The 14,843-nt window shown below is 40.0% G+C and overlaps 1 long non-coding RNA gene across 1 annotated transcript; it reads left to right on the top strand.

Moving 5' to 3' along the window:
• The first annotated feature begins 3,168 nt into the window (after positions 1 to 3,168).
• LOC128635162 (uncharacterized) lies at positions 3,169 to 13,388 on the top strand. Its single transcript, XR_008398052.1, has 3 exons — positions 3,169 to 3,369; positions 4,375 to 4,539; positions 12,614 to 13,388. It is a non-coding gene; the product is annotated as an uncharacterized LOC128635162 (long non-coding RNA).
• The last annotated feature ends 1,455 nt before the right edge of the window (positions 13,389 to 14,843 follow it).

Genomic DNA, 14,843 nt, shown 5'->3' with positions numbered 1-14,843 from the left:
CTCTAAATCCCATTTTTAATGTTGTTCATGTAAATGACTTGAGTTGCTACATGGAGTTGTCGTCATGGTGACAAAATCTCCCCAACCAAGCCAGCGTCTCTAGGTTGCAACTTACCTTATAAATTCAGCGTGTGCTTTGGTACGCGCGCTCCGAGAATCATTGTCAAATTCCACAGCATAGGTAAGAGCCCAGGTAGGCAACAATAAAACGCTCATAACACAAAAGCAAAAACACGTCCAGGATCAAAACCAGGAAATAGAGATACAGAGAACATGACAAATAAACCAGCTAACACAGAACAGGTGCCCACAATAGATGAACAAACCAGTGACAGGATAGAGGTGGAGCCAGGACTAAAACAGGAACCGAAACATTACCACATGGCATTTGTTACTATGGAAACTGTGATGCAAAGTGGGAATCAGTGACGAATTATAAGAAAATACCCCCAAAACAGTGCTTTACTATCCGAAAACGTTCCAAGTACTACAGTTACTTATCCATTGAGCACCTTGAATATCTCTGGAATGACGACTAATATGAAAGAACCTGCATTATTCCGCGGAGAATTCCTCCGCTCTGAGCTTCCACAAACTCGTTCGTTTCAACAAATCTTAAATCATCTCTGCTGCCTTCATTTTATTATTCGTGTATTTTCTAGTTATACGTTACGTAACCAAACAGAGTTAATGGAGCTTTCTTATCTGGGACGAAAAATCATCTGAAATCCTCGGCAAAAGCCTTCGCTAATCCAGGCAAATGCTTCGGTGCTAAAACGCCTGCGAAGCTCTTATTCGCCAACCTCGGTAAAGTTTCTGACCCGGCCCGTTTCCCGTGCAGAAGAAGTCCGCTGTAATTAACTGTTCGTTTGAAATGAGACTGAAATGAAGGGAACCGTGTTTATTTTTGGTCCTAAGTGTTCTAGTTGGATTTAGCAACAACCCAGCGTGATGGTGCCCAGATCTCTGAAGGCCATCTGTGAGAAAGAGAGAGAGCGTGAGACAGCGCTGATGGCGAGGCCACCGTTTGGCAAACTTCACACACATGAAGAATCCGAGTCCTCTGGGGAAACCTGCTCTAGTTCCAGGAAGCCGGCTCCGCACCAGCCCGTAATTGATTTCTGTGAATGGAGTCGTTCAAATGCAAACCCGCTCAATTTCTCTGCTTATTTTTCTATTCGATTATGTCACGTGGTCGCGTTCGATCAAGCAAAGTGTTAGAAACCGGAGCTTTTTGTGGTGTTTATGTTCAATAAAAATTGCATTTTCAAGCAAGTGAGTCGATCCGCCAGTTTTCGAACTTTTGAGTCATTGAGTTTAGTCATAATAAATATGTTTTAGTCTTCATTTAAAAGTTTGCAGTGCGACTTGTAGTTCCTTATGCGCGAGGAAACGTACACTGACTGTCAGAACACATATGATCACCCAGTAGGCTATTTTAGCATTGTTAAAAACTCTCAAATCTGAAAACCAAGCAATAAAACAAATGCTCTGAGCTGAAAGTTGTGAAAAAACCCCCATTGCAAATCATTATTTCGACTTATCCTGTTGTTTCAAGATAGTATGCCATTATTTTGACACACTATCTCATTATTCGGAGGTAATAACTTGTATTTCAAGACGTCTTTAATGATGTACCACCATGATGTAACATTATTTTGACCTAAATCTTCACTTTTGAGTTATTATCTCATTATTTCAAGATATATTATTTTATATATTTTATATTATTATGTAGACATGGCATCTCATTATTTCGAGTTATCTTGTTGTTTTGAGATAGTATGCCATCATTTTGACATACTATCTCATTATTTTGTGGTAAAAACTTGTACTTCAAGATGTCTTTCCTGGTGTACTACCATGATGTAACATTATTTTGACTTAAGTCTAAGTATTGTTTTTGAGCATTGTCTCACATACGTATATAGACATATTGTTATATAGACATAACATCTCATTATTGTCTTTCATTAAACTCAATACCAATATATTACGTCATTATTTTGAGTTATTATCTCATCATGTCAAGATGCTGTCATTATACTGAGACGTCATCATGATTATCACGTTCGTTCGAAATATTATGCAAGTTATTTCAACTTAATATCTCGTAACATTGTCTTAACTCACGTCAGCATTTTTTTCAATATATGCTATTATTTAAACGTATCTCGTTATGGTCATTATTTGACATAACCTCTCATTACTTCGCTTTAATACATTTCAAGATATTATGCCACTGTATTGAGACAATATCTCGATTAACTTTTAAATTAAGATTTCAAGAGTATATAAGCTATTGATACTTAACACCTCGTTATTTCAAGATAGGTTGCTATGATCAGTTTTATCTCAGAATTTCAAGATATTATTTTGTTATTCTGACTTACTGTCTCATTATTTTTTAATTAACTTATCGTTTTGAGATGTTATATCGGGTTATCTCATTATGTCAATATATTATCTCATTATTTCAAGAAATGATCCCCATTATATTGACTTACTATCTCATTTTATTTTCACTTATTAAATGCCTTAGTATTTCAAGATATGTTGCTGTTTCTTGATATCTCATTATCACATGAGATATTATTCTGATGTAGCTTCTCATTATTTCGACATAATAACTTTATTTTAAGAGTCGTTGTTTGAGTTTTTTTTTTTATATTTCAAGACATTGTGTCGGTAAATCGAATCGTTATGTCAGTTATCTTCTTATTTCAAAATATTATGCAAGTTATTTCAAGTTACTGAAATAACACTGTTTTACAATATGATTTCATTATATTTTTAAGATTATGCCATTATTTCAAGTTAAAATCTAATTTGAAGATATCATCTCATTATTCTGAGTGAATAACTCTGTAATATCAAGACATTATGTTGTTATCTCATTATTTTAAGAGATTATGTCCTTATGTCTTAACTTGACGTAATAACTCGTTATATCTTGTTATTTCAACTTAATATTTAACAACCTACAATGTGTCTATCTGTTATATTCGCTATTGATGCGACGCCTTTCATCATCTATAATCAGCTGTTTATAGGTTTATTATTTTATTTTAGAAATGACAGTACCCCAGGAGGAGGAGCATATGTGAAGCTTAAAATGAAAAACATTGAAATGGGAAACTGCTGAAAACACAGCTGAGATAACGGTCGAATAGCAACGGTTGCTAGGCAGTAGTTTGAGGAGCAGGAAGCTGTACTGTAACTGGCTTTTACAGTATTCAGTTCATTTGTTTTTATAAGCTGTAATTGAAATAACGGAACTGAAGACGACGCTGCAGTCAGGACGTCTCCTCACGTTCTAATGGATTCACTTCCTGGATTTTACTACAGAGGATTATTCAGTTTAATCAGGTTAAAAGCCTCAACACAACAATCACACACACACACACACACACACACACACACACACATATATACACACACATACACACACACACACACACGCACAATCTCTCTCTCTCTCTGTCTGTCTGTTTTCTCTCAGTCTCTTTCACTTTCTGTCTGTGTTTCTCTCTCATTCTCTCTGTGTCTGTTTCGTTCTTTCTCTCTGTCTGTCTCTCTGTCTTTCTCTCCTCTCTCTCTCACTCTCTCTCTCTGTGTCTGTCTGTCTCTCTGTCTTTCTCTCCTCTCTCTCTCACTCTCTCTCTCTGTGTCTGTCTGTCTCTTTCTTTCTCTCAGTCTGTCTCTGTCTGTCTTTCTCTCTCTCTCATTCTCCCTGTTTCTCTCATTCTCTCTCTCCCTGTTTTTCTCTCTGTCAGTTTTATTCTCTCTCTCTCTCACTCAGAGTGTCTGTCTCTTTCTTTCTCACTGTCTGTTTTATCTCCGTCTCTTTCACTTTCTGTCTGTCTCTCTTTCTCTGTTTTTATCTGTCACTCTGTCTTTCTCTGTTTCCCTCTCAATTTGATCTTTCTTTCTCTCTTATTCGATCTGTTTTTGTCTTTCTCTGTCTCTATCTCTGGCTGTCTCGGTCTCTGTCTCTCTCATTTTTGTTTCTTTCCGTCTCTCGCTCTGTGTCTGTCTCTCGCTCTCTCTCTCCCTATCAAGGTTGTTTTTCTCTCTTTTTTCTCTTTCTGTTTCTCTATCAATGTTTTTTCTCTCTTTCTCTGTGTGTCTCTCTCCCTGTCTTTCTCTCTATCTCTCTTTCCTTCTGTCCGCCTGTCTCTCTCTCTCTCCCTCACTATCTGTCTTTCAGTATGCCTGTGCACTGCTTATTTCCTTCTTACATAATCATCTGTTCACTCTGTCATCTTTTTTTCCCCTCTCTGTTCTGCTGGGTGAATCTGTTCTGGTTTGGATCTGTGTTCTGCAGCAGGTGAAAGGTCATGTTTTTTTTCTTCTTCTGCATTTCATTACCAGCATGTTCTCCTAAGGGTTCTTGGACAGGCATCACGGAGCCGGGCTTCAGTCGTGCCTCCTCTTCATGCGCTGTCTCTCCTCAAGGCACTAACGAGCAGTCTTCAGCTTCATCGCCTAATTATTACGAGCAGGACGCTAGGCATGATCAAAGAAATGATTCATTTGGTAAGAATTGTTTAGATCAATTGAAAAATCATTTGAATAAAAAATGCGAATTATTTACGTTAAAAACATTTGATTTCTATCGTTTATATTTTCATTGTATTGCCCTTGCCTGGAATCCGATGTGATGTCTTGTGCTTCCTGACATGCTTTTCTGCTCACCACGGTTGTAATGGGCGGTTATTTGAGTTACCACATCCTTCCTGTCAGCTTGACGCAACGTCAATAAGGCGTTTCCGCAGGCAGAACCACCTCTCGCTGGATGTTTTTTGTTTTTCCAGACCATTCTGTGTAACCTCTAGAGACTGTCATGTGTTTAAAACACCAGGACATCATCAAACTGGCACCAACAACCAGGCATTTCCTCATTTTGACGTCCTTCTCAAATATTAACTGAAGCTGTTGACCATTTGGTCATTTGTTTTTATTTGATTTGATTTGGTTTGATTTGATGCATCGCAGTGCCGCCACATGATTGGCCGAATGGATAATTGCTTGAATGAGTAAGGGCTCAGTAGAGGTTAAAGTGGCCATTTGTTTCATATTTCAATATATGCGCGTGTGCGTCGTATCCGGATCGTCGAACATATCCGATAATAACGCGTAATGTACGCTGTTGTACGTCCCCCAATTCTGAAAAAGTTGGGACGCTAAAAAGTGTAAAATGCCAATACAAACAGAACAGATTTGCGGATCTCATAAATTCGCATGTTATTCACGACAGAACGTAGGTAACGTATTGAATGTTTAAACTTTACCGTTTTAAGAAAGAAAATAAGGTCATTTTGAATTTCATGGCCGCGACACGTCTAAAAAAAAGACGTGACGGTCGGGGGGTGGCAACAAAAGGCTGGACAAGTAAACACTGGTGAAAAGAAACAGCTGGAGGTTAATTGGGAACGGGTCAGTAAGATGATTGGGTATAAAACGAGGATCTTGGAGAGGCGGAGACTTTCGGAAGTAAAGACGGGCAGAGGTTCGGCCTGCTGTGATTTGTGGACCGATTTCAGAATAATCACCAATCCCTCGACGTAAAATTGCGAGTTTTTTGGAATCAGGGTTGTATTTTTGTGCTGCGTTGTGTATGTCATGTGCGCCACTTATAGACTTTATTTAAAGGGATCACCTTTAAGTGTGAGGATGTAGCGTGTGCCGAGGCACTATGCACTTCATACTGGGTTTGTTCTTAAGATGCTAATTTAAAGGCATAGTTAGTCACCGATGTCGTCATCTGAGTGAAAAGTGTGCGAGCAGAGCGCATAGCCTAGAGCCTAGCTGAAAAAATGTTAATTATGCATCCGTTTCACCACAGGCCTAAATAAATGACTACGCAAACTACACCGTGGTTTGTGAAAACATCATACTTGAAAGTATTGATGTTTATGCCTGGGTCTTGCTCGATAGTTTTTAAAAATTTCTAAGCCCTATTGTTCTGTAGTCTTGTGCCTGCGGGTCTGTCGTACACACCGCCACGCCAGGCTGTCCTCGAGGTGAAAGATATTCGGGATTAATGAGAGTGTATGAGTTTCAGCAGGGGGGTTGGACGCTGCCAGCTCTCGCAGCGCTCCGAGTTTAATGGGTTCACTGCTGCTATGAAACGCTAATAAGATGCGTGTGATAGCTGAGAGTTCAGACAAAGGTAGAGATATCAGGTACATTCGACCTCGGGGTGGTATTTATAGGGCAATATAACAGACATAAACCTACGTAAACATTTATAAAGCATTAGGCCTCAGCTAATATATACGTTCATCTGTTTGTGATTTCTTTTTTTAACTAGGCTGTGTGAAACGTCAGAACAACTGACTTTAAGTTTTACAGCTGTGCTTAGAAGATGTGTATTAATGTGTTTGGTTTGTTTTTTAAATGAATATCTAAGGCAAATCCTTTACATCATCTTAGAGTTGTGTAGATTTTCAATTGTGCTTAAAAGTAAAACAGCTCTGAGCCGTCGAGGCACGGACTCCACAAGACCTCTGAAGGTGTACCGAGGTACAGTATCTGGCATCAAGATGTTAGCAGCAGATCCTTTAAATCCTGTAAGTTGCCAAGTGGGATCTCCGTGGATCAGACTTGTTTGTCCAGAACATCCTACAGATGTTTGGTCGGATTGAGATCTGGGGAAGGCCGAGTCAACACCTTGAACTCTTCCTCAAACCGTTCCTGAACAATGTTTGCAGTGTAACAGGGTGCATTATCCTGCTGAAAGAGGGCACTGCTATTAAGGAATGTCGTTGATATGAAACGGTATACTTGGTCTGCAGCAATGTTTAGGTAGGTGGTACGGGTCAAAGTAACATACACGTGAATGCCAGGACCCAAGGAACATTGCTCAGAGCATCACAGTTCCTTCTTCGTTTGGCTCGGCTTCTTCCCATAGTGCATCCTGGTGCCATTTCTTCACCAGGTAAGTGACTCACACACACACACACACACACACACACACACACACGGCCGTCCACATGATGTAAAAGAAAATGTGATTCATCAGACCAGGCCGCCTTCTTACGTTGCTGTATGGTCCAGTTCTGATGCCACTGTAGGATTTTCGGTGGTGGACAGGGGGTCAGCATGGGCGCTCTGACCACTCTGCAGCTATGCAGCTCCATATGCAGCAAGCTGTGATGCTCTGTGTGTTCTGACTCCTTTCTATCAGAGCGAGCATGAACTTTTTCAGCAATTATGAAGGGCTTATGTAGTTAAGATGTACCTGTATGAACACCACAGTTAAGTAACATGTTACTGTGATATTACAGCTGAAATGGACATCATAATGATCTAATATGAGTATAACATCATAATAGTGTGCATGTTTCACTAATGAGGTTTATTTTACTTCCACAAATCGTCATGGGTGAAGACACATTTATAAAAAGCACAATTGTTGTACACCTAACCCCCTAAAATAGACCTGGCGTAACACACTGCGAGACGCCGCTCTGAATCCCCCCGTGACGTCACGCCGTACCTGAGCTTTTTTGATTGGCTGGGTTCAGAGCATGCCTCGGTGTGAGGTAAAGAGGTGCAATGATGGCCGCTGTGAGCATGGCTAATGCTAACATCCCCTGCTCGTGTAAGGCTGAAAGGCTTCCACAAATAGTCTGCTCCCACAGAGAGTGTAATTGGCGTAGTGTCTCCGGGCACAAACAGGAGGAAGCGTCTGCGCTTAGCCGCCAGTGCGCCACAGGACACGCCCGCTTCCACCGGCAAGTGCGCCAAAGCTCACATTTGCCGTGTGGGTCTGTCTATTCTTCTATCTTTTCTTCTCCAATGAGGCTGCTCAGAACGTGTGATAAAGTCAAAATGTAGTTCACTTGAGCAGATATTTATATATATATATGTATATGTGTATATATATATATATATATATATATATATATATGTGTGTGTGTGTGTGTGTGTGTGTGTGTGTGTGTGTGTGTATATATATATATATATATATATATATATATATATATATATAAAAGTCACATTTACTCAGAGTAGAGTTTCTTTATTTTGTTATTATTGTTTTCAACATTTTGTGTACAAAAGGGATGAAATAATTAAACTCCACAGTAACCAAAAAAGAGAAAAAGTTCAACACTTTGGCTCAGAATAAGTCTGTATTAAAAATTGGAGATGTATTTCTCGCTGTATCAGTTTAAAAATCAAAAGTCTGACGGGAAACTGGTAGCTATAAGCTTACATAATTTGTTAGCTACATTAGCTTCGGCGCTTCAGGGCCAATTTTTTTTTTTTAAACAACAAAAGATTACATCGAACAGTCTTTAAGATGTCAAAGAAAAAAAAAACCCAAACATTTCAGTCAGGTCTATCCGAAGTTTCTGACTATTAATGTTTTTTTTTTTTTTTTTTCCCCAACATAGAGTTGCAAATGTGTAAGAATTCCTACAAGTGGATGTAGAGTGACATGTTTTTATTGAAATATTTATGATGTGTTACGTGATTCCGGTGCTGATTTGTTGGTCAGTGCCGTATTTTCGTTTTTCGTGTGAAACGTTAGCGCTAATGTCACAAGGGGATGTTGTTATTGCAGTAGGAGAAAGAATTTCAGGTTTTGCTGTTAGCTCCTTTATACAATATCGTATTAATGTCGTATTACCTCTCGAAAATGCAACTTGTCGTGTTACAGAGGTTTCTATCCTGAAGTTACGTGGGGTTTATTTTTTTTTCACTCGTTTTACACGAACGCCACTAAGCACAATGTGATCCCTCAGCTCGCCTAGTGACTATTATTCTTCTCACTCTTCCGGTTCCCTGTAAGCGTGTACCTTCAGAATAAGCCATAAATCCTCACCCCTAAACTCACACATGAGGTCAATCATCAGCACCTTCGCTCCATCCTGATTGCTGCACTGTGCGAGTGAATGGAGCCTGGTGATAGCAGCACCGCATGGTACTAATTGTAAAACTCCTTTCACTTGTGTTTCTGTAACGGTGGAACAACCTAAGGTTCTCTTACACCCTTCAAACAACTTTCAAACAAGTTTCTCTGAGAACACTCGAAAATCCATGCATAAACTCAATCTCCCTGTGACTTACGTACAGCTACAGTCTTCAAAACGTTAGAAACCCTTACAGGTTCTTCTGTCGTTCTCTGAGGGAACGTTTAACGGTTCTGTGTAGATCCCTCATGTTTATTTTATGACATTTTTATCCACAACACTACCACAAGATATTTTTCTACCAGCAAGGTAGAACCTTGGGCTGTCCAATGTACCCTTAAAGAATCTTCTAAAAGTATAGGCCTATGTATAAACTGGGGACGTGTGCAGAGTAAACTCCAAATGATGGCAAATTATTTTCTAGAACATGTCAGGTGTGTAAAATTGAGCTATATCTTGGTACTAGATTCTTCAAGGGTACTTTTAAGGGCCCATTGTATAATTAAGGGTTCCTTTCATCTTAATAGGTTTCTAATTGGAACCCTGTCTGAGAAGGAAACTCTCAATTCTATCTAGGGTTCTATCTAGAATCTTTAAGTGCTCCAGTGGAGGGAGATTTGAAGTTTATCTCAAAACCATAAAACTGGAATTTTTTTTCTGCAGCACAAATTGGTACCACAAACTTCTCCCTCTAGACCAACGGTCATCACCAACCCTGTTCCTGGAGATCTACCTTCCTGAAGAGGACACAAGTTTTTTTTTGTTATTGTTTACACTGAATGGAATGTTGTAGAACGTTTGATGTTGTTTTTCTCTGACACTGGAGACTCCTTCCGTGAATGTTATATAACAGAAAAGTTCAAGAATTCAACAGTGCTGCAGTGTGAATAAAGTTAATAATAAAGTAAAGTTAAAATGCACAGAAACTTGATAGAATTGGTAGCAAAAAAAAAGAGAAAATTTGTAAGAAGTACTTGGGAGGGTAAAATTTAAATCTAACGAGTCGAACACGTGACTACAAAATCTAATTGACCGAATTGATATTTAAACATCATAACAGAGTATGACTGGCGAAGTGCTTTCCGTCTCTGGGATTAACTGTGTATTGAACTGAATTTTTGACTCTGCTGTTGGAAATCATTAGAGCCTGTGTGAGAAGTGTGCGGAAGCTGTATTTTCTCCTACGCACTGCTGCTGGACGCCATGCTGAGAGGCGACTGACCGTGTTATCCTCATCCCTGCTGTGCTGTGTGATGGGGGGACGATGGGCAGAAAACCTCAGTTAGCATGTGAGAGCTTGATCAGTCAGGGGTAGTCATATGTGAGAGAAAAAACAATATTACATTAAAAAAAAAAAAAAAAAAAAAAAAACCCGATCTCTCTCAGTGTCTGCATAACGATCGAGGAGCCTGAGGGGTCAGATGGACGTGCTGAGTATTTTTATTAAACACTATCCACACGACAGAATCCGGAGTAGGGTGGACAGGGTTAGCAAAGTCAAAACCGTACAAGTCCACAGTGGAAACACTAGAACAATAGGAACAAAGGGAAATGGGAGAACCAGGAAACAAGGGCTGGAAACAGTGAAAACAGGAAACCAGCCAGAAACACGGCTCAGAGCTTCTGACCGACTCATGCTGCTAGACTTTGGGACATTATCGACATTCGTTATTCATTATTCAGCCTTATACCACAGTGACACTGAATTCTCAACTCTGATTGGTCAGAAGGTGTCGATTAATTTTCTATAACTTGCGCAGCTCTGAATCACAGGTTTACACTCATGCACTCGTTCTAATATGTTAGCGTTTCTATGCTAGCTTGCTTACAGGTGTGGTGTAAGATCTCGTGAAATGTTTTTGTATTTATGGAAGCAGTCTCCAGTGTCAGTGCTTTTTAACCAGTCAGAGGTAAAGCAGTAACTTTAAGTTTTCCAACATGGAACAGTCTTCAAATAGGAGGATGGACAGGACCTAACTTGTTCTGCGGACGAGTTAGCACTACTGCGATCAGTTTTCTTAACAAAATCTCAACACAATGGCCAGACATTGTGGTGGCTTAGGAATGTAAGCCTAAGCAAGACTATAAGCCAACTAATGTGTTACTCCGTTTGGTAATTAGCAAAAATCTTGCTAGTTAGCAAAAGTACGTGTCTTTAAGCAGCGTTTGTTTAGCGAGCGGAGGTCAGAATTGGGTCTAGTTTCTCTGACTATATTTATCAGTTTCTGTGCCTCTCCGTATCATTTATCCTAGCCACCTGACGTTAATACCACAGGATCTGCCTCTCCGTCTCATTCCACTCCTCGGTGTCTCTAAGGAACATTCATTCTGGCTTTTTGCCTGAGAGATGACTCTTTTAGATGGTAATTTCCTACCGTCTTCACGTAGTGTTATTTCCATGCCGTTTTTGGGACTCTTCCTCAGCCCGTCCATGCGACAGATCCAGAGCCTCTGGATGTCCAAACCTCTCAACCTGTTTATCGCAACGCTGCAGAGGAACTTCACCTCTAATACCTGGGTCTAAGTCCTAAGTCTATTGACCTCCACTTTTCCTTTGGGAGGCAAATTCACTTCCTCTATCCCCGTCTGACCAGCCTCAAATACCACTCCCTACAGCACCTCACTAACCTTTTTTCTGTTATCTCTTTTTCACGGCTTAAAGATCGAACCCTGTCATTTATCAGCCTCTCCCTGGTTCAATTTTGCAAGCATGCGTTATTTATGAGGCAGCGTGAATTCGGAGGGTTACGGGTTCGTGCCACTCCAATCTGAGACACCTTCATGAGAGCAGCGCGGTTATTAGTACGTTATTTATTAATTTTTTTAATCAGGCCCGAGCCTCGCTTCGGATTGGAATAATTTTGGTTCGTGGAATGAGAGGAAATGTTGAAGAAGGAACCTGGATGTGGAAATGCATTATTAAACAGGTTATTAAAAAAAAAAAAAAAAGCCCACATTTTTTTTTGCATACTTCTAACCCACACAGAAGGAGCCGGAAACGCAGAATCTATGACAAACACTGGGTTTCTTTTTCTTCAGCTATAAACAAATCCAATATCTCTCAAGCTGTCTTTCTAAAGCAGTATTTGATTTACTTATAAACGTTCTCATATCACTCCTAATTTAGTTCGAATCAGAAATTTTAAGAGAGACCACAATAGAAAAATAGGACATTGTCTTTCAATCGAAATTCTGTCCGAAACCTAATCTCTATCTGTAGTTAGTGAATGAAACTTGACGTGAGGTTTATTCCCAACGAATGTTCTTCCGCCCAACCCGGGAGCTTTATCAGCTTCACTAAACGGTGTGAAATCTTACTGGTGTTCTACGCCTCTACTTGTGATTCACACCAACGACGTCAAGAAACTCAAATGACATCGACGTCGTATGAAGGTGTGAATTGCTGTGAAACCGGCAGGCTAAAAACGCTATGTCTGGTTTATGTTGCCTTACGAAGTGTGATGCATGATGGAGTGTGAATTGACGTGATGAACGCGATTTAAAAAGGATCCGCAAGATCGTACGTAGGTCATCCTCCGACAAACCGTTCTGTATTGTTTTCCCTCAGAGGTGGTCCAGGAAAACAAGCACGCTCGCTTGTTACTACTTCCTGTTTACTACTTGTCTGCATTTTTGGTGGACAACAAGTAGCAGAAAAAGCCATATACTCTTCATTCACTTTCTTTCAGTAAGCGCTTATCCCGATCAGGGTCATGGTGGATCCGGAGCCTATCCTGGGATCGCCGGGTGTGAAGCAGGGATACGTTCTTGATGGGGACAAGCGATGGTCCGGTCTTTCCGAAGCTCATTTCTCAGGATTTCTGAGGAACCACGAAGAATCTTAATATAACAAGGTAGGTGGTGGATCCTCCCCTTCTGTTCGGAGATGGTTTGGTCCAGTTGATCCAGTTTATTCTTCTTTTTAAGCCAGACCCTGGCCATTGTTGTCTGGAAAAGGACTGATGATACCTCTCAGATGTAGTGAGTAGATGAGTGAAGAAATCGTCTTGCCCTACTTAATATTAGCGGACCGTTTCAGAACGTACCGAAAACCTTTTACAATACAATGGGGTTTGGAAAATAATCAATGAAGGGGTGAAAAGGCAAACCACAGGTACTGTTACCACCCCAATGGTGATTCAAATGATTTTCCATTACATAACAGCAAGTTTGAAACAAGTTAGCTCCTGTTAATGGTTGCGTTAGGTGCCGTCATCAGTCGCTCCCTCATCGACACTCTTTTTTGTTTTTTTCTCTCTTGAAGTTGCGGAGACACCACAAAATACAAACTCCTCTATGTTACATGTTACACGCGCTGACACTGGAGACTCCTTCCATAAATGCTAAATAAACATCACTCTACAGAAAACATCGCCATGTATTATAGTGATCACACAAATTAATGACACATTTTTTTCCCAATAAAACCTTCTGTAAAATTTACGAGTGAAATTAAAATTTGAATCCTAACATCATCCACAGACTATATTTTTGGTTATTTATGCATGCATATGTACTCGTATTTAGGTAAATGATGTCTCTTTTGCATACATAAATGCGAATGTAATGCTGTAGACCATGAGTTTTTATCAGACCCCTCCTGATCCAGACTGTCCACGTTATTGTTTGCTTCAAGCTCCTTGGCTCAGGTAGAACAGACCTCCGGCATGTTGGTGCTGTGACCCGGGCGCGTCGAGCTTTGTTAGAGGTTGTGGGAGCTGCCGAGGAGAGCGTTTGAGGCATGTGGAGAAGCCGGCTGTTCATCTCTCTCTCCCTCTCCCTGCTGCTTTCAGCTCCCATCTGTGTCAAAGCTGCAATCGAAGCTTTTGATGTTGACCTAAATATATCCCAGAGCTCTTCTAGAATATTTGAACTACTTTACAAGTTCAAGCTCTAAAAGTATATTTCTTTGGAGAGATTTCGGAGATTCAGTTTGAACGATGATAGTGTATTGTGTTTGAAGCTTCGGATTTGGTATAACAGTCAGTAATGGAGATCACCGCGAGTTACCGGGTACCTGCTGCACTCTAAAGCAAGTCTTGGTTCTGTCGAGGGAGGGATTTCAGTTCAGTTGAATTAGGCAAGCACAACGCACAGCAAGAGATTGCAAAAGTTTAGCTAGCCTGTTAGCAAACTTGCTTCCTGGTTTCTAAATTTAGATAGCTTGCTTAATGATGCTAGACTTCTAGCAAACCTAGATAGTTTTTGATTGCTGATTATATAGTGCAAGAATCCATAGTTTACATGGACAACAACATTCCGATATTAACCCGATTAAGACGATACTCTGATTAAGAAACTAGCATGTAAACAACAATTATTGATGACCTTAATCCGACTAAAGTCATACTCAAAGTAAACACAAATCGAATTAAGACATTTGGAGTATTCCTGTTTTAGTCGCAATATCGACGTGCATTACAGACATGTACACACCTTAATCACACTATTAACGTCGTATGGGAGTTTTCACCACATCGTGCGACAGGACACGTACACACACGGCAGTGCTCAACCGTTTAACGGTAAACAAGAGAGCATGACTGCGTCCGAAACCACGTGGGGACGTAACGACGTGTGCCGTTAATCGATCTAAGTTCTATAACGTAAAACGGGAACATGAAAGGAATTTTCGAAACATGACTCCTGTAAACACCTTAATCAGAATATTATACGTCTTCTTCAGAATAAGGTCAATAATTAGATTAATGCCATCCATGTAAACGTAGTCCATGTTAGTTAGCTAATGTTAGTTCGCTCTCTACTGCAGCTGAAAAAAACATAAAGCTTGTTAGCTGTCTTCATGTTAGTGCACTAATTTTGCTGAACTATCACACTGTGTAATTGAAGAGAAAAGGCTCATGCTAATTAAAAAAAAAAACATAGCTAATTAAAAAAAAAAACACAGTTCCTCAAGGA

This window comes from Ictalurus punctatus, chromosome 15 (genome assembly GCF_001660625.3).
Source record: "Ictalurus punctatus breed USDA103 chromosome 15, Coco_2.0, whole genome shotgun sequence".
NCBI classification, from domain to species: domain Eukaryota; kingdom Metazoa; phylum Chordata; class Actinopteri; order Siluriformes; family Ictaluridae; genus Ictalurus; species Ictalurus punctatus.
Note: the sequence above shows the minus strand (reverse complement) of the source record. Positions and strands in the feature narration are given on the sequence as shown.